General features: G+C 45.2%; 1 protein-coding gene across 1 annotated transcript in view; it reads left to right on the forward strand.

Annotated features, from left to right (window-relative positions):
* Positions 1–26,306, forward strand: part of LOC133140446 (versican core protein-like) — a 79,938-nt gene that overhangs the window by 28,969 nt on the left and 24,663 nt on the right. The gene's annotated exons all lie outside the window — the stretch shown is intronic.

The raw sequence follows: 26,306 nt of genomic DNA on the forward strand, positions 1-26,306 counted from the left end.
CGTCAAGTTTACTCCAGAATCAGCTGTAACCAAAGTTCCCCTTGTATCAAGCACAGTTAAAACAGAAGGCCCAATGACTTCATCATCCCCTGGACCCGATGCCAGTTTCACTAGTCTGGAATCTACAATGGAAACTGACAAACTTCTATTCATAGAAACTGTCAGTACTGTGCATCCCACTGTTGGACCAAGTGTAGGTGTGAGAACTACAGTCTCCACTGCAGAAGAAGGTTCAGTTGATGAAACCCCTGGTATGACAACAGAGAAACCGGCTGTTAGAGAAACATCTGACTTACCAAGCATAGCTCAAACAGTAGAATCAGCCTCAGAGTTGGGCCGTGGCGACATTACAGAAGAACCAAAGCTGGAAAGTGATGTCACTGTACTTGAGAGCTCCAGTCTCCAGACCATTGCATTGACTCCAGAATCAGCTGTAACCAAAGTTCCCCTTGTATCAAGCACAGTTAAAACAGGAGGCACAATGACTTCATCATCCCCTGGACCCGATGCCAGTTTCACTAGTCTGGAATCTACTCTGGAAACTCACACAATTGAATCCAAAGAAACTGTAAGTACTGTGCATCCCACTGTTGGACCAAGTGTAGGTGTGAGAACTACAGTCTCCACTGCAGAAGAAGGTTCAGGCGATGAAATTCCTGGCATGACAACAAAGAAAACAGCTGATAGAGAAACATCTGACTTACCAAGCATAGCTCAAACAGTAGAATCAGCCTCAGAGTTGGGCAGTGGCGACATTACAGAAGAACCAAAGCTGGAAAGTGATGTCACAGTACTTGAGAGCTCCAGTGATCAAACCGTCAAGTTTACTCCAGAATCAGCTGTAACCAAAGTTCCCCTTGTATCAAGCACAGTTAAAACAGAAGGCCCAATGACTTCATCATCCCCTGGACCCGATGCCAGTTTCACTAGTCTGGAATCTACAATGGAAACTGACAAACTTCTATTCATAGAAACTGTCAGTACTGTGCATCCCACTGTTGGACCAAGTGTAGGTGTGAGAACTACAGTCTCCACTGCAGAAGAAGGTTCAGTTGATGAAACCCCTGGTATGACAACAGAGAAACCGGCTGTTAGAGAAACATCTGACTTACCAAGCATAGCTCAAACAGTAGAATCAGCCTCAGAGTTGGGCCGTGGCGACATTACAGAAGAACCAAAGCTGGAAAGTGATGTCACTGTACTAGAGAGCTCCAGTCTCCAGACCATTGCATTGACTCCAGAATCAGCTGTAACCAAAGTTCCCCTTGTATCAAGCACAGTTAAAACAGAAGGCACAATGACTTCATCATCCCCTGGACCCGATGCCAGTTTCACTCGTCTGGAATCTACTCTGGAAACTCACACAATTGAATCCAAAGAAACTGTAAGTACTGTGCATCCCACTGTTGGACCAAGTGTAGGTGTGAGAACTACAGTCTCCACTGCAGAAGAAGGTTCAGGCGATGAAATTCCTGGCATGACAACAAAGAAAACAGCTGATAGAGAAACATCTGACTTACCAAGCACAGCTCAAACAGTAGAATCAGCCTCAGAGTTGGGAAGTGGCGACATTACAGAAGAACCAAGGCTGGAAAGTGATGTCACAGTACTTGAGAGCTCCAGTGATCAAACCGTCAAGTTTACTCCAGAATCAGCTGTAAAAAAAGTTCCCCTTGTATCAAGCACAGTTAAAACAGAAGGCCCAATGACTTCATCATCCCCTGGACCCGATGCCAGTTTCACTAGTCTGGAATCTACAATGGAAACTGACAAACTTCTATTCATAGAAACTGTCAGTACTGTGCATCCCACTGTTGGACCAAGTGTAGGTGTGAGAACTACAGTCCCCACTGCAGAAGAAGGTTCAGGTGATGAAACCCCTGGTATGACAACAGAGAAACCAGCTGTTAGAGAAACATCTGACTTACCAAGCACAGCTCAAACAGTAGAATCAGCCTCAGAGTTGGGCAGTGGCGACATTACAGAAGAACCAAAGCTGAAAAGTGATGTCACTGCACTTGAGAGCTCCAGTCTCCAGACCATTGCATTGACTCCAGAATCTGCTGTAACCAAAGTTCCCCTTGTATCAAGCACAGTTAAAACAGAAGGCACAGTGACTTCATCATCCCCTGGACCCGATGCCAGTTTCACTCGTCTGGAATCTACTATGGAAACTCACACAATTGAATACAAAGAAACTGTAAGTACTGTGCATCCCACTGTTGGACCAAGTGTAGGTGTGAGAACTACAGTCTCCACTGCAGAAGAAGGTTCAGGCGATGAAATTTCTGGCATGACAACAGAGAAACCAGCTGATAGAGAAACATCTGACTTACCAAGCACAGCTCAAACAGTAGAATCAGCCTCAGAGTTGGGCAGTGGCGACATTACAGAAGAACCAAAGCTGGAAAGTGAGGTCACAGTACTTGAGAGCTCCAGTGATCAAACCGTCATGTTTTCTCCAGAATCAGCTGTAACCAAAGTTCCCCTTGTATCAAGCACAGTTAAAACAGAAGGCACAATGACTTCATCATCCCCTGGACCCGATGCCAGTTTCACTCGTCTGGAATCAACTATGGAAACTCACACAATTGCATACAAAGAAACTGTAAGTACTTTGCATCCCACTGTTGGACCAAGTGTAGGTGTGAGAACTACAGTCTCCACTGCAGAAGAAGGTTCAGGCGATGAAATTCCTGGCATGACAACAAAGAAAACAGCTGATAGAGAAACATCTGACTTACCAAGCATAGCTCAAACAGTAGAATCAGCCTCAGAGTTGGGCAGTGGCGACATTACAGAAGAACCAAAGCTGGAAAGTGATGTCACAGTACTTGAGAGCTCCAGTGATCAAACCGTCAAGTTTACTCCAGAATCAGCTGTAACCAAAGTTCCCCTTGTATCAAGCACAGTTAAAACAGAAGGCCCAATGACTTCATCATCCCCTGGACCCGATGCCAGTTTCACTAGTCTGGAATCTACAATGGAAACTGACAAACTTCTATTCATAGAAACTGTCAGTACTGTGCATCCCACTGTTGGACCAAGTGTAGGTGTGAGAACTACAGTCTCCACTGCAGAAGAAGGTTCAGTTGATGAAACCCCTGGTATGACAACAGAGAAACCGGCTGTTAGAGAAACATCTGACTTACCAAGCATAGCTCAAACAGTGGAATCAGCCTCAGAGTTGGGCCGTGGCGACATTACAGAAGAACCAAAGCTGGAAAGTGATGTCACTGTACTAGAGAGCTCCAGTCTCCAGACCATTGCATTGACTCCAGAATCAGCTGTAACCAAAGTTCCCCTTGTATCAAGCACAGTTAAAACAGAAGGCACAATGACTTCATCATCCCCTGGACCCGATGCCAGTTTCACTCGTCTGGAATCTACTCTGGAAACTCACACAATTGAATCCAAAGAAACTGTAAGTACTGTGCATCCCACTGTTGGACCAAGTGTAGGTGTGAGAACTACAGTCTCCACTGCAGAAGAAGGTTCAGGCGATGAAATTCCTGGCATGACAACAAAGAAAACAGCTGATAGAGAAACATCTGACTTACCAAGCACAGCTCAAACAGTAGAATCAGCCTCAGAGTTGGGAAGTGGCGACATTACAGAAGAACCAAGGCTGGAAAGTGATGTCACAGTACTTGAGAGCTCCAGTGATCAAACCGTCAAGTTTACTCCAGAATCAGCTGTAAAAAAAGTTCCCCTTGTATCAAGCACAGTTAAAACAGAAGGCCCAATGACTTCATCATCCCCTGGACCCGATGCCAGTTTCACTAGTCTGGAATCTACAATGGAAACTGACAAACTTCTATTCATAGAAACTGTCAGTACTGTGCATCCCACTGTTGGACCAAGTGTAGGTGTGAGAACTACAGTCCCCACTGCAGAAGAAGGTTCAGGTGATGAAACCCCTGGTATGACAACAGAGAAACCAGCTGTTAGAGAAACATCTGACTTACCAAGCACAGCTCAAACAGTAGAATCAGCCTCAGAGTTGGGCAGTGGCGACATTACAGAAGAACCAAAGCTGAAAAGTGATGTCACTGCACTTGAGAGCTCCAGTCTCCAGACCATTGCATTGACTCCAGAATCTGCTGTAACCAAAGTTCCCCTTGTATCAAGCACAGTTAAAACAGAAGGCACAGTGACTTCATCATCCCCTGGACCCGATGCCAGTTTCACTCGTCTGGAATCTACTATGGAAACTCACACAATTGAATACAAAGAAACTGTAAGTACTGTGCATCCCACTGTTGGACCAAGTGTAGGTGTGAGAACTACAGTCTCCACTGCAGAAGAAGGTTCAGGCGATGAAATTTCTGGCATGACAACAGAGAAACCAGCTGATAGAGAAACATCTGACTTACCAAGCACAGCTCAAACAGTAGAATCAGCCTCAGAGTTGGGCAGTGGCGACATTACAGAAGAACCAAAGCTGGAAAGTGAGGTCACAGTACTTGAGAGCTCCAGTGATCAAACCGTCATGTTTTCTCCAGAATCAGCTGTAACCAAAGTTCCCCTTGTATCAAGCACAGTTAAAACAGAAGGCACAATGACTTCATCATCCCCTGGACCCGATGCCAGTTTCACTCGTCTGGAATCAACTATGGAAACTCACACAATTGCATACAAAGAAACTGTAAGTACTTTGCATCCCACTGTTGGACCAAGTGTAGGTGTGAGAACTACAGTCCCCACTGCAGAAGAAGGTTCAGGTGATGAAACCCCTGGTATGACAACAGAGAAACCAGCTGTTAGAGAAACATCTGACTTACCAAGCACAGCTCAAACAGTAGAATCAGCCTCAGAGTTGGGCAGTGGCGACATTACAGAAGAACCAAAGCTGAAAAGTGATGTCACTGCACTTGAGAGCTCCAGTCTCCAGACCATTGCATTGACTCCAGAATCTGCTGTAACCAAAGTTCCCCTTGTATCAAGCACAGTTAAAACAGAAGGCACAGTGACTTCATCATCCCCTGTACCCGATGCCAGTTTCACTCGTCTGGAATCTACTATGGAAACTCACACAATTGAATACAAAGAAACTGTAAGTACTGTGCATCCCACTGTTGGACCAAGTGTAGGTGTGAGAACTACAGTCTCCACTGCAGAAGAAGGTTCAGGCGATGAAATTTCTGGCATGACAACAGAGAAACCAGCTGATAGAGAAACATCTGACTTACCAAGCACAGCTCAAACAGTAGAATCAGCCTCAGAGTTGGGCAGTGGCGACATTACAGAAGAACCAAAGCTGGAAAGTGAGGTCACAGTACTTGAGAGCTCCAGTGATCAAACCGTCATGTTTTCTCCAGAATCAGCTGTAACCAAAGTTCCCCTTGTATCAAGCACAGTTAAAACAGAAGGCACAATGACTTCATCATCCCCTGGACCCGATGCCAGTTTCACTCGTCTGGAATCAACTATGGAAACTCACACAATTGCATACAAAGAAACTGTCAGTACTGTGCATCCCACTGTTGGACCAAGTGTAGGTGTGAGAACTACAGTCTCCACTGGAGAAGAAGGTTCAGGCGATGAAATCCCTGGCATGACAACAGAGAAACCAGCTGTTAGAGAAACATCTGACTTACCAAGCACAGCTCAAACAGTAGAATCAGCCTCAGAGTTGGGCAGTGGCGACATTACAGAAGAACCAAAGCTGGAAAGTGAGGTCACAGTACTTGAGAGCTCCAGTGATCAAACCGTCATGTATTCTCCAGAATCAGCTGTAACCAAAGTTCCCCTTGTATCAAGCACAGTTAAAACAGAAGGCCCAATGACTTCATCATCCCCTGGACCCGATACCAGTTTCACTACTCTGGAATCTACAATGGAAACTGACAAACTTGTATTCATAGAAACGGTCAGTACTGTGCATCCCACTGTTGGACCAAGTGTAGGTGTGAGAACTACAGTCTCCACTGCAGAAGAAGGTTCAGGTGATGAAACCCCTGGTATGACAACAGAGAAACCAGCTGTTAGAGAAACATCTGACTTACCAAGCACAGCTCAAACAGTAGAATCAGCCTCAGAGTTGGGCAGTGGCGACATTAGAGAAGAACCAAAGCTGGAAAGTGATGTCACTGTACTTGAGAGCTCCAGTCTCCAGACCGTCATGTTTTCTCCAGAATCAGCTGTAACCAAAGTTCCCCTTGTATCAAGCACAGTTAAAACAGAAGGCACAATGACTTCATCATCCCCTGGACCCGATGCCAGTTTCACTCGTCTGGAATCAACTATGGAAACTCACACAATTGCATACAAAGAAACTGTAAGTACTTTGCATCCCACTGTTGGACCAAGTGTAGGTGTGAGAACTACAGTCCCCACTGCAGAAGAAGGTTCAGGCGATGAAATTTCTGGCATGACAACAGAGAAACCAGCTGATAGAGAAACATCTGACTTACCAAGCACAGCTCAAACAGTAGAATCAGCCTCAGAGTTGGGCAGTGGCGACATTACAGAAGAACCAAAGCTGGAAAGTGAGGTCACAGTACTTGAGAGCTCCAGTGATCAAACCGTCATGTTTTCTCCAGAATCAGCTGTAACCAAAGTTCCCCTTGTATCAAGCACAGTTAAAACAGAAGGCACAATGACTTCATCATCCCCTGGACCCGATGCCAGTTTCACTCGTCTGGAATCAACTATGGAAACTCACACAATTGCATACAAAGAAACTGTCAGTACTGTGCATCCCACTGTTGGACCAAGTGTAGGTGTGAGAACTACAGTCTCCACTGGAGAAGAAGGTTCAGGCGATGAAATCCCTGGCATGACAACAGAGAAACCAGCTGTTAGAGAAACATCTGACTTACCAAGCACAGCTCAAACAGTAGAATCAGCCTCAGAGTTGGGCAGTGGCGACATTACAGAAGAACCAAAGCTGGAAAGTGAGGTCACAGTACTTGAGAGCTCCAGTGATCAAACCGTCATGTTTTCTCCAGAATCAGCTGTAACCAAAGTTCCCCTTGTATCAAGCACAGTTAAAACAGAAGGCCCAATGACTTCATCATCCCCTGGACCCGATACCAGTTTCACTACTCTGGAATCTACAATGGAAACTGACAAACTTGTATTCATAGAAACGGTCAGTACTGTGCATCCCACTGTTGGACCAAGTGTAGGTGTGAGAACTACAGTCTCCACTGCAGAAGAAGGTTCAGGTGATGAAACCCCTGGTATGACAACAGAGAAACCAGCTGTTAGAGAAACATCTGACTTACCAAGCACAGCTCAAACAGTAGAATCAGCCTCAGAGTTGGGCAGTGGCGACATTACAGAAGAACCAAAGCTGGAAAGTGATGTCACTGTACTTGAGAGCTCCAGTCTCCAGACCGTCATGTTTTCTCCAGAATCAGCTGTAACCAAAGTTCCCCTTGTATCAAGCACAGTTAAAACAGAAGGCACAATGACTTCATCATCCCCTGGACCCGATGCCAGTTTCACTCGTCTGGAATCAACTATGGAAACTCACACAATTGCATACAAAGAAACTGTAAGTACTTTGCATCCCACTGTTGGACCAAGTGTAGGTGTGAGAACTACAGTCCCCACTGCAGAAGAAGGTTCAGGTGATGAAACCCCTGGTATGACAACAGAGAAACCAGCTGTTAGAGAAACATCTGACTTACCAAGCACAGCTCAAACAGTAGAATCAGCCTCAGAGTTGGGCAGTGGCGACATTACAGAAGAACCAAAGCTGAAAAGTGATATCACTGCACTTGAGAGCTCCAGTCTCCAGACCATTGCATTGACTCCAGAATCTGCTGTAACCAAAGTTCCCCTTGTATCAAGCACAGTTAAAACAGAAGGCACAGTGACTTCATCATCCCCTGGACCCGATGCCAGTTTCACTCGTCTGGAATCTACTATGGAAACTCACACAATTGAATACAAAGAAACTGTAAGTACTGTGCATCCCACTGTTGGACCAAGTGTAGGTGTGAGAACTACAGTCTCCACTGCAGAAGAAGGTTCAGGCGATGAAATTTCTGGCATGACAACAGAGAAACCAGCTGATAGAGAAACATCTGACTTACCAAGCACAGCTCAAACAGTAGAATCAGCCTCAGAGTTGGGCAGTGGCGACATTACAGAAGAACCAAAGCTGGAAAGTGAGGTCACAGTACTTGAGAGCTCCAGTGATCAAACCGTCATGTTTTCTCCAGAATCAGCTGTAACCAAAGTTCCCCTTGTATCAAGCACAGTTAAAACAGAAGGCACAATGACTTCATCATCCCCTGGACCCGATGCCAGTTTCACTCGTCTGGAATCAACTATGGAAACTCACACAATTGCATACAAAGAAACTGTCAGTACTGTGCATCCCACTGTTGGACCAAGTGTAGGTGTGAGAACTACAGTCTCCACTGGAGAAGAAGGTTCAGGCGATGAAATCCCTGGCATGACAACAGAGAAACCAGCTGTTAGAGAAACATCTGACTTACCAAGCACAGCTCAAACAGTAGAATCAGCCTCAGAGTTGGGCAGTGGCGACATTACAGAAGAACCAAAGCTGGAAAGTGATGTCACAGTACTTGAGAGCTCCAGTGATCAAACCGTCAAGTTTACTCCAGAATCAGCTGTAACCAAAGTTCCCCTTGTATCAAGCACAGTTAAAACAGAAGGCCCAATGACTTCATCATCCCCTGGACCCGATACCAGTTTCACTACTCTGGAATCTACAATGGAAACTGACAAACTTGTATTCATAGAAACGGTCAGTACTGTGCATCCCACTGTTGGACCAAGTGTAGGTGTGAGAACTACAGTCTCCACTGCAGAAGAAGGTTCAGGTGATGAAACCCCTGGTATGACAACAGAGAAACCAGCTGTTAGAGAAACATCTGACTTACCAAGCACAGCTCAAACAGTAGAATCAGCCTCAGAGTTGGGCAGTGGCGAAATGACAGAAGAACCAAAGCTGGAAAGTGATGTCACTGTACTTGAGAGCTCCAGTCTCCAGACCATTGCATTGACTCCAGAATCAGCTGTAACCAAAGTTCCCCTTGTATCAAGCACAGTTAAAACAGAAGGCCCAATGACTTCATCATCCCCTGGACCCGATGCCAGTTTCACTAGTCTGGAATCTACAATGGAAACTGACAAACTTCTATTCATAGAAACTGTCAGTACTGTGCATCCCACTGTTGGACCAAGTGTAGGTGTGAGAACTACAGTCCCCACTGCAGAAGAAGGTTCAGGTGATGAAACCCCTGGTATGACAACAGAGAAACCAGCTGTTAGAGAAACATCTGACTTACCAAGCACAGCTCAAACAGTAGAATCAGCCTCAGAGTTGGGCAGTGGCGAAATGACAGAAGAACCAAAGCTGGAAAGTGATGTCACTGTACTTGAGAGCTCCAGTCTCCAGACCATTGCATTGACTCCAGAATCAGCTGTAACCAAAGTTCCCCTTGTATCAAGCACAGTTAAAACAGAAGGCCCAATGACTTCATCATCCCCTGGGCCCGATGCCAGTTTCACTAGTCTGGAATCTACAATGGAAACTGACAAACTTCTATTCATAGAAACTGTCAGTACTGTGCATCCCACTGTTGGACCAAGTGTAGGTGTGAGAACTACAGTCCCCACTGCAGAAGAAGGTTCAGGTGATGAAACCCCTGGTATGACAACAGAGAAACCAGCTGTTAGAGAAACATCTGACTTACCAAGCACAGCTCAAGCAGTAGAATCAGCCTCAGAGTTGGGCAGTGGCGACATTACAGAAGAACCAAAGCTGAAAAGTGATGTCACTGCACTTGAGAGCTCCAGTCTCCAGACCATTGCATTGACTCCAGAATCTGCTGTAACCAAAGTTCCCCTTGTATCAAGCACAGTTAAAACAGAAGGCACAGTGACTTCATCATCCCCTGGACCCGATGCCAGTTTCACTCGTCTGGAATCTACTATGGAAACTCACACAATTGAATACAAAGAAACTGTAAGTACTGTGCATCCCACTGTTGGACCAAGTGTAGGTGTGAGAACTACAGTCTCCACTGCAGAAGAAGGTTCAGGCGATGACATTTCTGGCATGACAACAGAGAAACCAGCTGATAGAGAAACATCTGACTTACCAAGCACAGCTCAAACAGTAGAATCAGCCTCAGAGTTGGGCAGTGGAGACATTACAGAAGAACCAAAGCTGGAAAGTGAGGTCACAGTACTTGAGAGCTCCAGTGATCAAACCGTCATGTTTTCTCCAGAATCAGCTGTAACCAAAGTTCCCCTTGTATCAAGCACAGTTAAAACAGAAGGCACAATGACTTCATCATCCCCTGGACCCGATGCCAGTTTCACTAGTCTGGAATCTACAATGGAAACTGACAAACTTCTATTCATAGAAACTGTCAGTACTGTGCATCCCACTGTTGGACCAAGTGTAGGTGTGAGAACTACAGTCCCCACTGCAGAAGAAGGTTCAGGTGATGAAACCCCTGGTATGACAACAGAGAAACCAGCTGTTAGAGAAACATCTGACTTACCAAGCACAGCTCAAACAGTAGAATCAGCCTCAGAGTTGGGCAGTGGCGAAATGACAGAAGAACCAAAGCTGGAAAGTGATGTCACTGTACTTGAGAGCTCCAGTCTCCAGACCATTGCATTGACTCCAGAATCAGCTGTAACCAAAGTTCCCCTTGTATCAAGCACAGTTAAAACAGAAGGCCCAATGACTTCATCATCCCCTGGACCCGATGCCAGTTTCACTAGTCTGGAATCTACAATGGAAACTGACAAACTTCTATTCATAGAAACTGTCAGTACTGTGCATCCCACTGTTGGACCAAGTGTAGGTGTGAGAACTACAGTCCCCACTGCAGAAGAAGGTTCAGGCGATGAAATTTCTGGCATGACAACAGAGAAACCAGCTGATAGAGAAACATCTGACTTACCAAGCACAGCTCAAACAGTAGAATCAGCCTCAGAGTTGGGCAGTGGCGACATTACAGAAGAACCAAAGCTGGAAAGTGAGGTCACAGTACTTGAGAGCTCCAGTGATCAAACCGTCATGTTTTCTCCAGAATCAGCTGTAACCAAAGTTCCCCTTGTATCAAGCACAGTTAAAACAGAAGGCACAATGACTTCATCATCCCCTGGACCCGATGCCAGTTTCACTCGTCTGGAATCAACTATGGAAACTCACACAATTGCATACAAAGAAACTGTCAGTACTGTGCATCCCACTGTTGGACCAAGTGTAGGTGTGAGAACTACAGTCTCCACTGGAGAAGAAGGTTCAGGCGATGAAATCCCTGGCATGACAACAGAGAAACCAGCTGTTAGAGAAACATCTGACTTACCAAGCACAGCTCAAACAGTAGAATCAGCCTCAGAGTTGGGCAGTGGCGACATTACAGAAGAACCAAAGCTGGAAAGTGATGTCACAGTACTTGAGAGCTCCAGTGATCAAACCGTCAAGTTTACTCCAGAATCAGCTGTAACCAAAGTTCCCCTTGTATCAAGCACAGTTAAAACAGAAGGCCCAATGACTTCATCATCCCCTGGACCCGATACCAGTTTCACTACTCTGGAATCTACAATGGAAACTGACAAACTTGTATTCATAGAAACGGTCAGTACTGTGCATCCCACTGTTGGACCAAGTGTAGGTGTGAGAACTACAGTCTCCACTGCAGAAGAAGGTTCAGGTGATGAAACCCCTGGTATGACAACAGAGAAACCAGCTGTTAGAGAAACATCTGACTTACCAAGCACAGCTCAAACAGTAGAATCAGCCTCAGAGTTGGGCAGTGGCGAAATGACAGAAGAACCAAAGCTGGAAAGTGATGTCACTGTACTTGAGAGCTCCAGTCTCCAGACCATTGCATTGACTCCAGAATCAGCTGTAACCAAAGTTCCCCTTGTATCAAGCACAGTTAAAACAGAAGGCCCAATGACTTCATCATCCCCTGGACCCGATGCCAGTTTCACTAGTCTGGAATCTACAATGGAAACTGACAAACTTCTATTCATAGAAACTGTCAGTACTGTGCATCCCACTGTTGGACCAAGTGTAGGTGTGAGAACTACAGTCCCCACTGCAGAAGAAGGTTCAGGTGATGAAACCCCTGGTATGACAACAGAGAAACCAGCTGTTAGAGAAACATCTGACTTACCAAGCACAGCTCAAGCAGTAGAATCAGCCTCAGAGTTGGGCAGTGGCGACATTACAGAAGAACCAAAGCTGAAAAGTGATGTCACTGCACTTGAGAGCTCCAGTCTCCAGACCATTGCATTGACTCCAGAATCTGCTGTAACCAAAGTTCCCCTTGTATCAAGCACAGTTAAAACAGAAGGCACAGTGACTTCATCATCCCCTGGACCCGATGCCAGTTTCACTCGTCTGGAATCTACTATGGAAACTCACACAATTGAATACAAAGAAACTGTAAGTACTGTGCATCCCACTGTTGGACCAAGTGTAGGTGTGAGAACTACAGTCTCCACTGCAGAAGAAGGTTCAGGCGATGACATTTCTGGCATGACAACAGAGAAACCAGCTGATAGAGAAACATCTGACTTACCAAGCACAGCTCAAACAGTAGAATCAGCCTCAGAGTTGGGCAGTGGAGACATTACAGAAGAACCAAAGCTGGAAAGTGAGGTCACAGTACTTGAGAGCTCCAGTGATCAAACCGTCATGTTTTCTCCAGAATCAGCTGTAACCAAAGTTCCCCTTGTATCAAGCACAGTTAAAACAGAAGGCACAATGACTTCATCATCCCCTGGACCCGATGCCAGTTTCACTAGTCTGGAATCTACAATGGAAACTGATAAACTTCTATTCATAGAAACTGTCAGTACTGTGCATCCCACTGTTGGACCAAGTGTAGGTGTGAGAACTACAGTCCCCACTGCAGAAGAAGGTTCAGGTGATGAAACCCCTGGTATGACAACAGAGAAACCAGCTGTTAGAGAAACATCTGACTTACCAAGCACAGCTCAAACAGTAGAATCAGCCTCAGAGTTGGGCAGTGGCGAAATGACAGAAGAACCAAAGCTGGAAAGTGATGTCACTGTACTTGAGAGCTCCAGTCTCCAGACCATTGCATTGACTCCAGAATCAGCTGTAACCAAAGTTCCCCTTGTATCAAGCACAGCTAAAACAGAAGGCCCAATGACTTCATCATCCCCTGGACCCGATGCCAGTTTCACTAGTCTGGAATCTACAATGGAAACTGACAAACTTCTATTCATAGAAACTGTCAGTACTGTGCATCCCACTGTTGGACCAAGTGTAGGTGTGAGAACTACAGTCCCCACTGCAGAAGAAGGTTCAGGTGATGAAACCCCTGGTATGACAACAGAGAAACCAGCTGTTAGAGAAACATCTGACTTACCAAGCACAGCTCAAGCAGTAGAATCAGCCTCAGAGTTGGGCAGTGGCGACATTACAGAAGAACCAAAGCTGAAAAGTGATGTCACTGCACTTGAGAGCTCCAGTCTCCAGACCATTGCATTGACTCCAGAATCTGCTGTAACCAAAGTTCCCCTTGTATCAAGCACAGTTAAAACAGAAGGCACAGTGACTTCATCATCCCCTGGACCCGATGCCAGTTTCACTCGTCTGGAATCTACTATGGAAACTCACACAATTGAATACAAAGAAACTGTAAGTACTGTGCATCCCACTGTTGGACCAAGTGTAGGTGTGAGAACTACAGTCTCCACTGCAGAAGAAGGTTCAGGCGATGACATTTCTGGCATGACAACAGAGAAACCAGCTGATAGAGAAACATCTGACTTACCAAGCACAGCTCAAACAGTAGAATCAGCCTCAGAGTTGGGCAGTGGAGACATTACAGAAGAACCAAAGCTGGAAAGTGAGGTCACAGTACTTGAGAGCTCCAGTGATCAAACCGTCATGTTTTCTCCAGAATCAGCTGTAACCAAAGTTCCCCTTGTATCAAGCACAGTTAAAACAGAAGGCCCAATGACTTCATCATCCCCTGGACCCGATGCCAGTTTCACTCGTCTGGAATCAACAATGGAAACTGACAAACTTCTATTCATAGAAACTGTCAGTACTGTGCATCCCACTGTTGGACCAAGTGTAGGTGTGAGAACTACAGTCCCCACTGCAGAAGAAGGTTCAGGTGATGAAACCCCTGGTATGACAACAGAGAAACCAGCTGTTAGAGAAACATCTGACTTACCAAGCACAGCTCAAACAGTAGAATCAGCCTCAGAGTTGGGCAGTGGCGACATTACAGAAGAACCAAAGCTGAAAAGTGATGTCACTGCACTTGAGAGCTCCAGTCTCCAGACCATTGCATTGACTCCAGAATCTGCTGTAACCAAAGTTCCCCTTGTATCAAGCACAGTTAAAACAGAAGGCACAATGACTTCATCATCCCCTGGACCCGATGCCAGTTTCACTAGTCTGGAATCAACTATGGAAACTCACACAATTGCATACAAAGAAACTGTCAGTACTGTGCATCCCACTGTTGGACCAAGTGTAGGTGTGAGAACTACAGTCTCCACTGCAGAAGAAGGTTCAGGCGATGAAATTTCTGGCATGACAACAGAGAAACCAGCTGATAGAGAAACATCTGACTTACCAAGCACAGCTCAAACAGTAGAATCAGCCTCAGAGTTGGGCAGTGGCGACATTACAGAAGAACCAAAGCTGGAAAGTGAGGTCACAGTACTTGAGAGCTCCAGTGATCAAACCGTCATGTTTTCTCCAGAATCAGCTGTAACCAAAGTTCCCCTTGTATCAAGCACAGTTAAAACAGAAGGCACAATGACTTCATCATCCCCTGGACCCGATGCCAGTTTCACTCGTCTGGAATCAACTATGGAAACTCACACAATTGCATACAAAGAAACTGTCAGTACTGTGCATCCCACTGTTGGACCAAGTGTAGGTGTGAGAACTACAGTCTCCACTGGAGAAGAAGGTTCAGGCGATGAAATCCCTGGCATGACAACAGAGAAACCAGCTGTTAGAGAAACATCTGACTTACCAAGCACAGCTCAAACAGTAGAATCAGCCTCAGAGTTGGGCAGTGGCGACATTACAGAAGAACCAAAGCTGGAAAGTGATGTCACAGTACTTGAGAGCTCCAGTGATCAAACCGTCAAGTTTACTCCAGAATCAGCTGTAACCAAAGTTCCCCTTGTATCAAGCACAGTTAAAACAGAAGGCCCAATGACTTCATCATCCCCTGGACCCGATGCTAGTTTCACTAGTCTGGAATCTACAATGGAAACTGACAAACTTCTATTCATAGAAACTGTCAGTACTGTGCATCCCACTGTTGGACCAAGTGTAGGTGTGAGAACTACAGTCCCCACTGCAGAAGAAGGTTCAGGTGATGAAACCCCTGGTATGACAACAGAGAAACCAGCTGTTAGAGAAACATCTGACTTACCAAGCACAGCTCAAACAGTAGAATCAGCCTCAGAGTTGGGCAGTGGCGACATTACAGAAGAACCAAAGCTGAAAAGTGATGTCACAGTACTTGAGAGCTCCAGTGATCAAACCGTCAAGTTCATTTCAGAATCAGCTGTAACCAAAGTTCCCCTTGTATCAAGCACATTTAAAACAGAAGGCACAATGACTTCATCATCCCCTGGACCCGATGCCAGTTTCACTCGTCTGGAATCTACTATGGAAACCCACACAATTCGTTACAAAGAAACAGTTGGTACTGTGCATCCCACTGTTGGACCAAGTCCAGGTTTGAGAACTAAAGTCTCCACTACAGAAGAAGGCTCAGGCAATGAAACAACTGGATTCTTTACTGAGAGATCAGATCGAACAAAGATCTCTTACCTGACCAGCACATCTCAGGCGAGGGAGTCCTCCACAGATAGAACTGATATCACAGAAATGACAACTGCAGAAAGTGATTCAGGAGAGAAGAAGGAAGTATCTGGAGGTGCGATCAACAGTACCGCTCTGTCCACAGACTTGGAAGGGTCAGGAGAACAAATTACGATGCCAACTACACAGGAATCATACGAAAAAATCATAGTGACAACTAATAAGACAGAAATACTACAGGCTGAAAATATATCCTACGTTACAGGAGCAGAATTCCCCACGCACAGAACACCATTCACATCAGAGTCAACTACTGGTGACATCCTGAAAAAAATCCCTGAAGATAGTAGCCCAAGTACTGACAAAATAGAGCTTACTACAGACCCTGCTGCAACTATAGCTCCTTATCTATCAAGCACATTACAAGCAATTGGCATAATGATTACATCAGCCCCTAAATTGATTATTAGTTATTTCACACAAACTTTTGCTACAGAAACGGAAACGACTCAATTACATGAACGGTTAAGCACTGCAGGACCATCAATTGTTCCAAGCATTGATGTGAGGACTACAATTTTCCCCTTTCAAGAAAAAGGCTCTGGTGATGACAGTCTCGATATAGTTACAGAAGGACTGACAATCTCAGAAATACCTCGCCTGTCAGTGAGACAGGAAAAGACAGTCGAATCCACCACAGTTAGGGGTGACATCACACCGGTCATGGATGTGGAAAGTGAGATCACAGAACAGAAAGATGTAACACCCGTTGGAAAGCACATTACCACTCTATATCCACACATGGAAGGATCAGGAGAAGAAATTACAAGCTCACCTTTCGAGAAATCGTCTGAGAAAATCACAGTGTCAACTGATGAGAAAGAACCTTCAATTATTTCAACAGCAGAATTATCGACACATACCATAACCTTTACAAAGGTTATACAATCAGCACTCTCTCTTAGCACAGCTCAGCCAGTAGAATCATCCTCAGAGTTGGGCCGTGGTGACATCACAGAAGAACCAAAGCTGGAAAGTGATGTCACTTCAGTTAAGAGCTCCAGTGACCAAACCTTTGAGTTTACTTCAGATTCTACAATATCAACAACTGTGATGTGGAGTGCCACTCCTTACCCTGAGATGGAAGGATCTGGGGTGAAACCCATAGAAGACAAGCAGGAAGGCTCAGGAGAAGTCACAGAAAAACCCTCAGTTACTCACAGTGTAGATATGATAACAACACTTTTCAAAGTGGAGGACAGATCAAATGGCCAAACTCCAGTCATTCTTACAGAGGGATCAGACTTACCAACAGTCTCATTCTTGCCAAGCACAGCAATGATATTAGAAGAATCCACAATTACGCCTTCAGATGTCACTTTAGATGTGGAAAGTACAACAACATTCATTCCAGCATCTGCAGTAATCAAAGCAACCACTTCACCAAGTCAAAGTATGACAATCACCGAAGAGCCCACAGTTAGACCCAGCCTAGACATGACAACAACACATTTCATCAAAACAGAGGAGGCCAGATCAAGTGGCCTAACGCCACTCATTCTGACAGAGGAATCTGACTTACCAACAGTCTCTTTCTTGCCAAGCACAGCTGTGATATTGGAAGAATCCACAGCCATACCGTCGGAAGTTGTTAGTGGTGGAATCACACAATTAATGACTGTGGAAAGTGAAGAAAAAGACAAAGAAGGAGTAGCATCAGTTGCGATGGCCAGTACAACTTCATTCCTAGACATGGATGGATCTGGAGAACAGCCCACAAAAGACCCACATGAAGGTTCAGCTGAAGATTTTACTGTCCCACCCACAAAAGAGTCATTTGACCAAATCACTGTTGTAACTGATGATGGAAATATTACTGAGACTGGAAGAATGACAGAAGTTTCAAGTGTAGAATTGTCCTCACAGGTCACAGCATTTACACAGGAGTCTTCTGTGACTAAAGCACCCTTTGTTCCTACCACATCTCAGCTTGACGTTTCCTCAGAGACAAGCGTTGAAGACAGAGCAGAATCAACGGCGGAAACTGAGATGACAGAAAAAGAAGTGGAAAGAAGCACCACAGAACCATCAGTTCTCCCCAGCCTCAGTGCAAGAAGCACAGTCTTCACCTTTAAAGAAGATGGCTCTGGTGATGAAACCCCTGAGATGTTGACAGAGTGGCAAACAGTAACAAAAGCACCAGTCTTGTCAACCACAGCTCAGACAGTGGAATCCTCCACTGCCATAAGTGCAGTCATGCAAGAGACAACTGTGGACAGTGAGGTAACAGAAAAGGGAGGATTATCACCAGCTGCCAAACCGGGTACAACTCCGTACCCGGACATGGTAGGATCTGGAGAGAAACCCACTGAAGATGAGGACGAGAGCTCGGGAGAACCAATTACCCTTCTACCCACAAAGGAACCATACGGCAAAATCAGTGTTGTGACTGATGAGGCAGAAGTCACAGAAACATCAGAGAAGACCTCAGTCACTTTAGTTGTGGAAAGTACAACAACATTTATTCCAGAATCTGCAGTAACCAAAGCAACCACTTCACCAAGTGCAACTCAGCCAGATGTCTCATTGGTAGAATTGGGCAGTGGTGATTTTACAGAGAAAGCTCCAGTCCGAGGTGAAGTGAAAGAAGATGTAGGTTCAGGTGAAAAACCAGATGAGATTTTCGCAAAGGAGTCTACAGTCACTACAGCTCCTCTTGTGACTGGCACAACCAAATTGGATTATTCACTTCCTACATTATCTCCTGTTTTAGACATTAGTCTCACCTCACATACAGACACTATGGAAGTGACACAAACAAAAACATCAATCACTGAATCACCATTACTTACTTCTGGCAAAGAAGACACTGTTGAACTAACTATGGAACCTGTCGTGAGTGAAAAGGCAGTAGATATGACAATCACCGAAGAGCCCACAGTTAGACCCAGCCTTGACATGACAACAACACATTTCACCACAACAGAGGAGGCCAGATCAAGTGGCCTAACGCCCGTCATTCTGACAGAGGAATCTGACTTACCAACAGTGTCTTTCTTGCCAAGCACAGCTGTGATATTGGAAGAATCCACAGCCATACCTTCGGAAGTTGTTAGTGGTGGAATCACACAATTAATGACTGTGGAAAGTGAAGAAAAAGACAAAGAAGGAGTAGCATCAGTTGCGATGGCCAGTACAACTTCATTCCTAGACATGGATGGATCTGGAGAACAGCCCACAAAAGACCCACATGAAGGTTCAGCTGAAGATTTTACTGTCCCACCCACAAAAGAGTCATTTGACCAAATCACTGTTGTAACTGATGACGGAAATATTACTGAGACTGGAAGAATGACAGAAGTTTCAAGTGTAGAATTGTCCTCACAGGTCACAGCATTTACACAGGAGTCTTCTGTGACTAAAGCACCCTTTGTTCCTACCACATCTCAGCTTGACGTTTCCTCAGAGACAAGCGTTGAAGACAGAGCAGAATCAACGGTGGAAACTGAGATGACAGAAAAAGAAGCGGAAAGAAGCACCACAGAACCATCAGTTCTCCCCAGCCTCAGTGCAAGAAGCACAGTCTTCACCTTTAAAGAAGATGGCTCTGGTGATGAAACCCCTGAGATGTTGACAGAGTGGCAAACAGTAACAAAAGCACCAGTCTTGTCAACCACAGCTCAGACAGTGGAATCCTCCACTGCCATAAGTGCAGTCATGCAAGAGACAACTGTGGACAGTGAGGTAACAGAAAAGGGAGGATTATCACCAGCTGCCAAACCGGGTACAACTCCGTACCCGGACATGGAAGGATCTGGAGAGAAACCCACTGAAGATGAGGACGAGAGCTCGGGAGAACCAATTACCCTTCTACCCACAAAGGAACCATACGGCAAAATCAGTGTTGTGACTGATGAGGCAGAAGTCACAGAAACATCAGAGAAGACCTCAGTCACTTTAGTTGTGGAAAGGACAACAACATTTATTCCAGAATCTGCAGTAACCAAAGCAACCACTTCACCAAGTGCAACTCAGCCAGATGTCTCATTGGTAGAATTGGGCAGTGGTGATTTTACAGAGAAAGCTCCAGTCCGAGGTGAAGTGAAAGAAGATGTAGGTTCAGGTGAAAAACCAGATGAGATTTTTGCAAAGGAGTCTACAGTCACTACAGCTCCTCTTGTGACTGGCACAACCAAATTGGATTATTCACTTCCTACATTATCTCCTGTTTTAGACATTAGTCTCACCTCACATACAGACACTATGGAAGTGACACAAACAAAAACATCAATCACTGAATCACCATTACTTACTTCTGGCAAAGAAGACACTGTTGAACTAACTATGGAACCTGTCGTGAGTGAAAAGGCAGTAGATATGACAATCACCGAAGAGCCCACAGTTAGACCCAGCCTTGACATGACAACAACACATTTCACCACAACAGAGGAGGCCAGATCAAGTGGCCTAACGCCCGTCATTCTGACAGAGGAATCTGACTTACCAACAGTGTCTTTCTTGCCAAGCACAGCTGTGATATTGGAAGAATCCACAGCCATACCTTTGGAAGTTGTTAGTGGTGGAATCACACAATTAATGACTGTGGAAAGTGAAGAAAAAGACAAAGAAGGAGTAGCATCAGTTGCGATGGCCAGTACAACTTCATTCCTAGACATGGATGGATCTGGAGAACAGCCCACAAAAGACCCACATGAAGGTTCAGCTGAAGATTTTACTGTCCCACCCACAAAAGAGTCATTTGACCAAATCACTGTTGTAACTGATGATGGAAATATTACTGAGACTGGAAGAATGACAGAAGTTTCAAGTGTAGAATTGTCCTCACAGGTCACAGCATTTACACAGGAGTCTTCTGTGACTAAAGCACCCTTTGTTCCTACCACATCTCAGCTTGACGTTTCCTCAGAGACAAGCGTTGAAGACAGAGCAGAATCAACGGCGGAAACTGAGATGACAGAAAAAGAAGCGGAAAGAAGCACCACAGAACCATCAGTTCTCCCCAGCCTCAGTGCAAGAAGCACAGTCTTCACCTTTAAAGAAGATGGCTCTGGTGATGAAACCCCTGAGATGTTGACAGAGTGGCAAACAGTAACAAAAGCACCAGTCTTGTCAACCACAGCTCAGACAGTGGAATCCTCCACTGCCATAAGTGCAGTCATGCAAGAGACAACTGTGGACAGTGAGGTAACAGAAAAGGGAGGATTATCACCAGCTGCCAAACCGGGTACAACTCCGTACCCGGACATGGTAGGATCTGGAGAGAAACCCACTGAAGATGAGGACGAGAGCTCGGGAGAACCAATTACCCTTCTACCCACAAAGGAACCATACGACAAAATCAGTGTTGTGACTGATGAGGCAGAAGTCACAGAAACATCAGAGAAGACCTCAGTCACTTTAGTTGTGGAAAGTACAACAACATTTATTCCAGAATCTGCAGTAACCAAAGCAACCACTTCACCAAGTGCAACTCAGCCAGATGTCTCATTGGTAGAATTGGGCAGTGGTGATTTTACAGAGAAAGCTCCAGTCCGAGGTGAAGTGAAAGAAGATGTAGGTTCAGGTGAAAAACCAGATGAGATTTTCGCAAAGGAGTCTACAGTCACTACAGCTCCTCTTGTGACTGGCACAACCAAATTGGATTATTCACTTCCTACATTATCTCCTGTTTTAGACATTAGTCTCACCTCACATACAGACACTATGGAAGTGACACAAACAAAAACATCAATCACTGAATCACCATTACTTACTTCTGGCAAAGAAGACACTGTTGAACTAACTATGGAACCTGTCGTGAGTGAAAAGGCAGTAGATATGACAATCACCGAAGAGCCCACAGTTAGACCCAGCCTTGACATGACAACAACACATTTCACCACAACAGAGGAGGCCAGATCAAGTGGCCTAACGCCCGTCATTCTGACAGAGGAATCTGACTTACCAACAGTCTCTTTCTTGCCAAGCACAGCTGTGATATTGGAAGAATCCACAGCCATACCTTCGGAAGTTGTTAGTGGTGGAATTACACAATTAATGACTGTGGAAAGTGAAGAAAAAGACAAAGAAGGAGTAGCATCAGTTGCGATGGCCAGTACAACTTCATTCCTAGACATGGATGGATCTGGAGAACAGCCCACAAAAGACCCACATGAAGGTTCAGCTGAAGATTTTACTGTCCCACCCACAAAAGAGTCATTTGACCAAATCACTGTTGTAACTGATGACGGAAATATTACTGAGACTGGAAGAATGACAGAAGTTTCAAGTGTAGAATTGTCCTCACAGGTCACAGCATTTACACAGGAGTCTTCTGTGACTAAAGCACCCTTTGTTCCTACCACATCTCAGCTTGACGTTTCCTCAGAGACAAGCGTTGAAGACAGAGCAGAATCAACGGCGGAAACTGAGATGACAGAAAAAGAAGCGGAAAGAAGCACCACAGAACCATCAGTTCTCCCCAGCCTCAGTGCAAGAAGCACAGTCTTCACCTTTAAAGAAGATGGCTCTGGTGATGAAACCCCTGAGATGTTGACAGAGTGGCAAACAGTAACAAAAGCACCAGTCTTGTCACCCACAGCTCAGACAGTGGAATCCTCCACTGCCATAAGTGCAGTCATGCAAGAGACAACTGTGGACAGTGAGGTAACAGAAAAGGGAGGATTATCACCAGCTGCCAAACCGGGTACAACTCCGTACCCGGACATGGAAGGATCTGGAGAGAAACCCACTGAAGATGAGGACGAGAGCTCGGGAGAACCAATTACCCTTCTACCCACAAAGGAACCATACGACAAAATCAGTGTTGTGACTGATGAGGCAGAAGTCACAGAAACATCAGAGAAGACCTCAGTCACTTTAGTTGTGGAAAGTACAACAACATTTATTCCAGAATCTGCAGTAACCAAAGCAACCACTTCACCAAGTGCAACTCAGCCAGATGTCTCATTGGTAGAATTGGGCAGTGGTGATTTTACAGAGAAAGCTCCAGTCCGAGGTGAAGTGAAAGAAGATGTAGGTTCAGGTGAAAAACCAGATGAGATTTTCGCAAAGGAGTCTACAGTCACTACAGCTCCTCTTGTGACTGGCACAACCAAATTGGATTATTCACTTCCTACATTATCTCCTGTTTTAGACATTAGTCTCACCTCACATACAGACACTATGGAAGTGACACAAACAAAAACATCAATCACTGAATCACCATTACTTACTTCTGGCAAAGAAGACACTGTTGAACTAACTATGGAACCTGTCGTGAGTGAAAAGGCAGTAGATATGACAATCACCGAAGAGCCCACAGTTAGACCCAGCCTTGACATGACAACAACACATTTCACCACAACAGAGGAGGCCAGATCAAGTGGCCTAACGCCCGTCATTCTGACAGAGGAATCTGACTTACCAACAGTGTCTTTCTTGCCAAGCACAGCTGTGATATTGGAAGAATCCACAGCCATACCTTCGGAAGTTGTTAGTGGTGGAATCACACAATTAATGACTGTGGAAAGTGAAGAAAAAGACAAAGAAGGAGTAGCATCAGTTGCGATGGCCAGTACAACTTCATTCCTAGACATGGATGGATCTGGAGAACAGCCCACAAAAGACCCACATGAAGGTTCAGCTGAAGATTTTACTGTCCCACCCACAAAAGAGTCATTTGACCAAATCACTGTTGTAACTGATGACGGAAATATTACTGAGACTGGAAGAATGACAGAAGTTTCAAGTGTAGAATTGTCCTCACAGGTCACAGCATTTACACAGGAGTCTTCTGTGACTAAAGCACCCTTTGTTCCTACCACATCTCAGCTTGACGTTTCCTCAGAGACAAGCGTTGAAGACAGAGCAGAATCAACGGCGGAAACTGAGATGACAGAAAAAGAAGCGGAAAGAAGCACCACAGAACCATCAGTTCTCCCCAGCCTCAGTGCAAGAAGCACAGTCTTCACCTTTAAAGAAGATGGCTCTGGTGATGAAACCCCTGAGATGTTGACAGAGTGGCAAACAGTAACAAAAGCACCAGTCTTGTCAACCACAGCTCAGACAGTGGAATCCTCCACTGCCATAAGTGCAGTCACGCAAGAGACAACTGTGGACAGTGAGGTAACAGAAAAGGGAGGATTATCACCAGCTGCCAAACCGGGTACAACTCCGTACCCGGACATGGAAGGATCTGGAGAGAAACCCACTGAAGATGAGGACGAGAGCTCGGGAGAACCAATTACCCTTCTACCCACAAAGGAACCATACGACAAAATCAGTGTTGTGACTGATGAGGCAGAAGTCACAGAAACATCAGAGAAGACCTCAGTCACTTTAGTTGTGGAAAGTACAACAACATTTATTCCAGAATCTGCAGTAACCAAAGCAACCACTTCACCAAGTGCAACTCAGCCAGATGTCTCATTGGTAGAATTGGGCAGTGGTGATTTTACAGAGAAAGCTCCAGTCCGAGGTGAAGTGAAAGAAGATGTAGGTTCAGGTGAAAAACCAGATGAGATTTTCGCAAAGGAGTCTACAGTCACTACAGCTCCTCTTGTGACTGGCACAACCAAATTGGATTATTCACTTCCTACATTATCTCCTGTTTTAGACATTAGTCTCACCTCACATACAGACACTATGGAAGTGACACAAACAAAAACATCAATCACTGAATCACCATTACTTACTTCTGGCAAAGAAGACACTGTTGAACTAACTATGGAACCTGTCGTGAGTGAAAAGGCAGTAGATATGACAATCACCGAAGAGCCCACAGTTAGACCCAGCCTTGACATGACAACAACACATTTCACCACAACAGAGGAGGCCAGATCAAGTGGCCTAACGCCCGTCATTCTGACAGAGGAATCTGACTTACCAACAGTGTCTTTCTTGCCAAGCACAGCTGTGATATTGGAAGAATCCACAGCCATACCTTCGGAAGTTGTTAGTGGTGGAATCACACAATTAATGACTGTGGAAAGTGAAGAAAAAGACAAAGAAGGAGTAGCATCAGTTGCGATGGCCAGTACAACTTCATTCCTAGACATGGATGGATCTGGAGAACAGCCCACAAAAGACCCACATGAAGGTTCAGCTGAAGATTTTACTGTCCCACCCACAAAAGAGTCATTTGACCAAATCACTGTTGTAACTGATGACGGAAATATTACTGAGACTGGAAGAATGACAGAAGTTTCAAGTGTAGAATTGTCCTCACAGGTCACAGCATTTACACAGGAGTCTTCTGTGACTAAAGCACCCTTTGTTCCTACCACATCTCAGCTTGACGTTTCCTCAGAGACAAGCGTTGAAGACAGAGCAGAATCAACGGCGGAAACTGAGATGACAGAAAAAGAAGCGGAAAGAAGCACCACAGAACCATCAGTTCTCCCCAGCCTCAGTGCAAGAAGCACAGTCTTCACCTTTAAAGAAGATGGCTCTGGTGATGAAACCCCTGAGATGTTGACAGAGTGGCAAACAGTAACAAAAGCACCAGTCTTGTCAACCACAGCTCAGACAGTGGAATCCTCCACTGCCATAAGTGCAGTCACGCAAGAGACAACTGTGGACAGTGAGGTAACAGAAAAGGGAGGATTATCACCAGCTGCCAAACCGGGTACAACTCCGTACCCGGACATGGAAGGATCTGGAGAGAAACCCACTGAAGATGAGGACGAGAGCTCGGGAGAACCAATTACCCTTCTACCCACAAAGGAACCATACGACAAAATCAGTGTTGTGACTGATGAGGCAGAAGTCACAGAAACATCAGAGAAGACCTCAGTCACTTTAGTTGTGGAAAGTACAACAACATTTATTCCAGAATCTGCAGTAACCAAAGCAACCACTTCACCAAGTGCAACTCAGCCAGATGTCTCATTGGTAGAATTGGGCAGTGGTGATTTTACAGAGAAAGCTCCAGTCCGAGGTGAAGTGAAAGAAGATGTAGGTTCAGGTGAAAAACCAGATGAGATTTTCGCAAAGGAGTCTACAGTCACTACAGCTCCTCTTGTGACTGGCACAACCAAATTGGATTATTCACTTCCTACATTATCTCCTGTTTTAGACATTAGTCTCACCTCACATACAGACACTATGGAAGTGACACAAACAAAAACATCAATCACTGAATCACCATTACTTACTTCTGGCAAAGAAGACACTGTTGAACTAACTATGGAACCTGTCGTGAGTGAAAAGGCAGTAGATATGACAATCACCGAAGAGCCCACAGTTAGACCCAGCCTTGACATGACAACAACACATTTCACCACAACAGAGGAGGCCAGATCAAGTGGCCTAACGCCCGTCATTCTGACAGAGGAATCTGACTTACCAACAGTGTCTTTCTTGCCAAGCACAGCTGTGATATTGGAAGAATCCACAGCCATACCTTCGGAAGTTGTTAGTGGTGGAATCACACAATTAATGACTGTGGAAAGTGAAGAAAAAGACAAAGAAGGAGTAGCATCAGTTGCGATGGCCAGTACAACTTCATTCCTAGACA

Source organism: Conger conger, chromosome 11 (genome assembly GCF_963514075.1).
Source record: "Conger conger chromosome 11, fConCon1.1, whole genome shotgun sequence".
Lineage (NCBI taxonomy): Eukaryota > Metazoa > Chordata > Actinopteri > Anguilliformes > Congridae > Conger > Conger conger.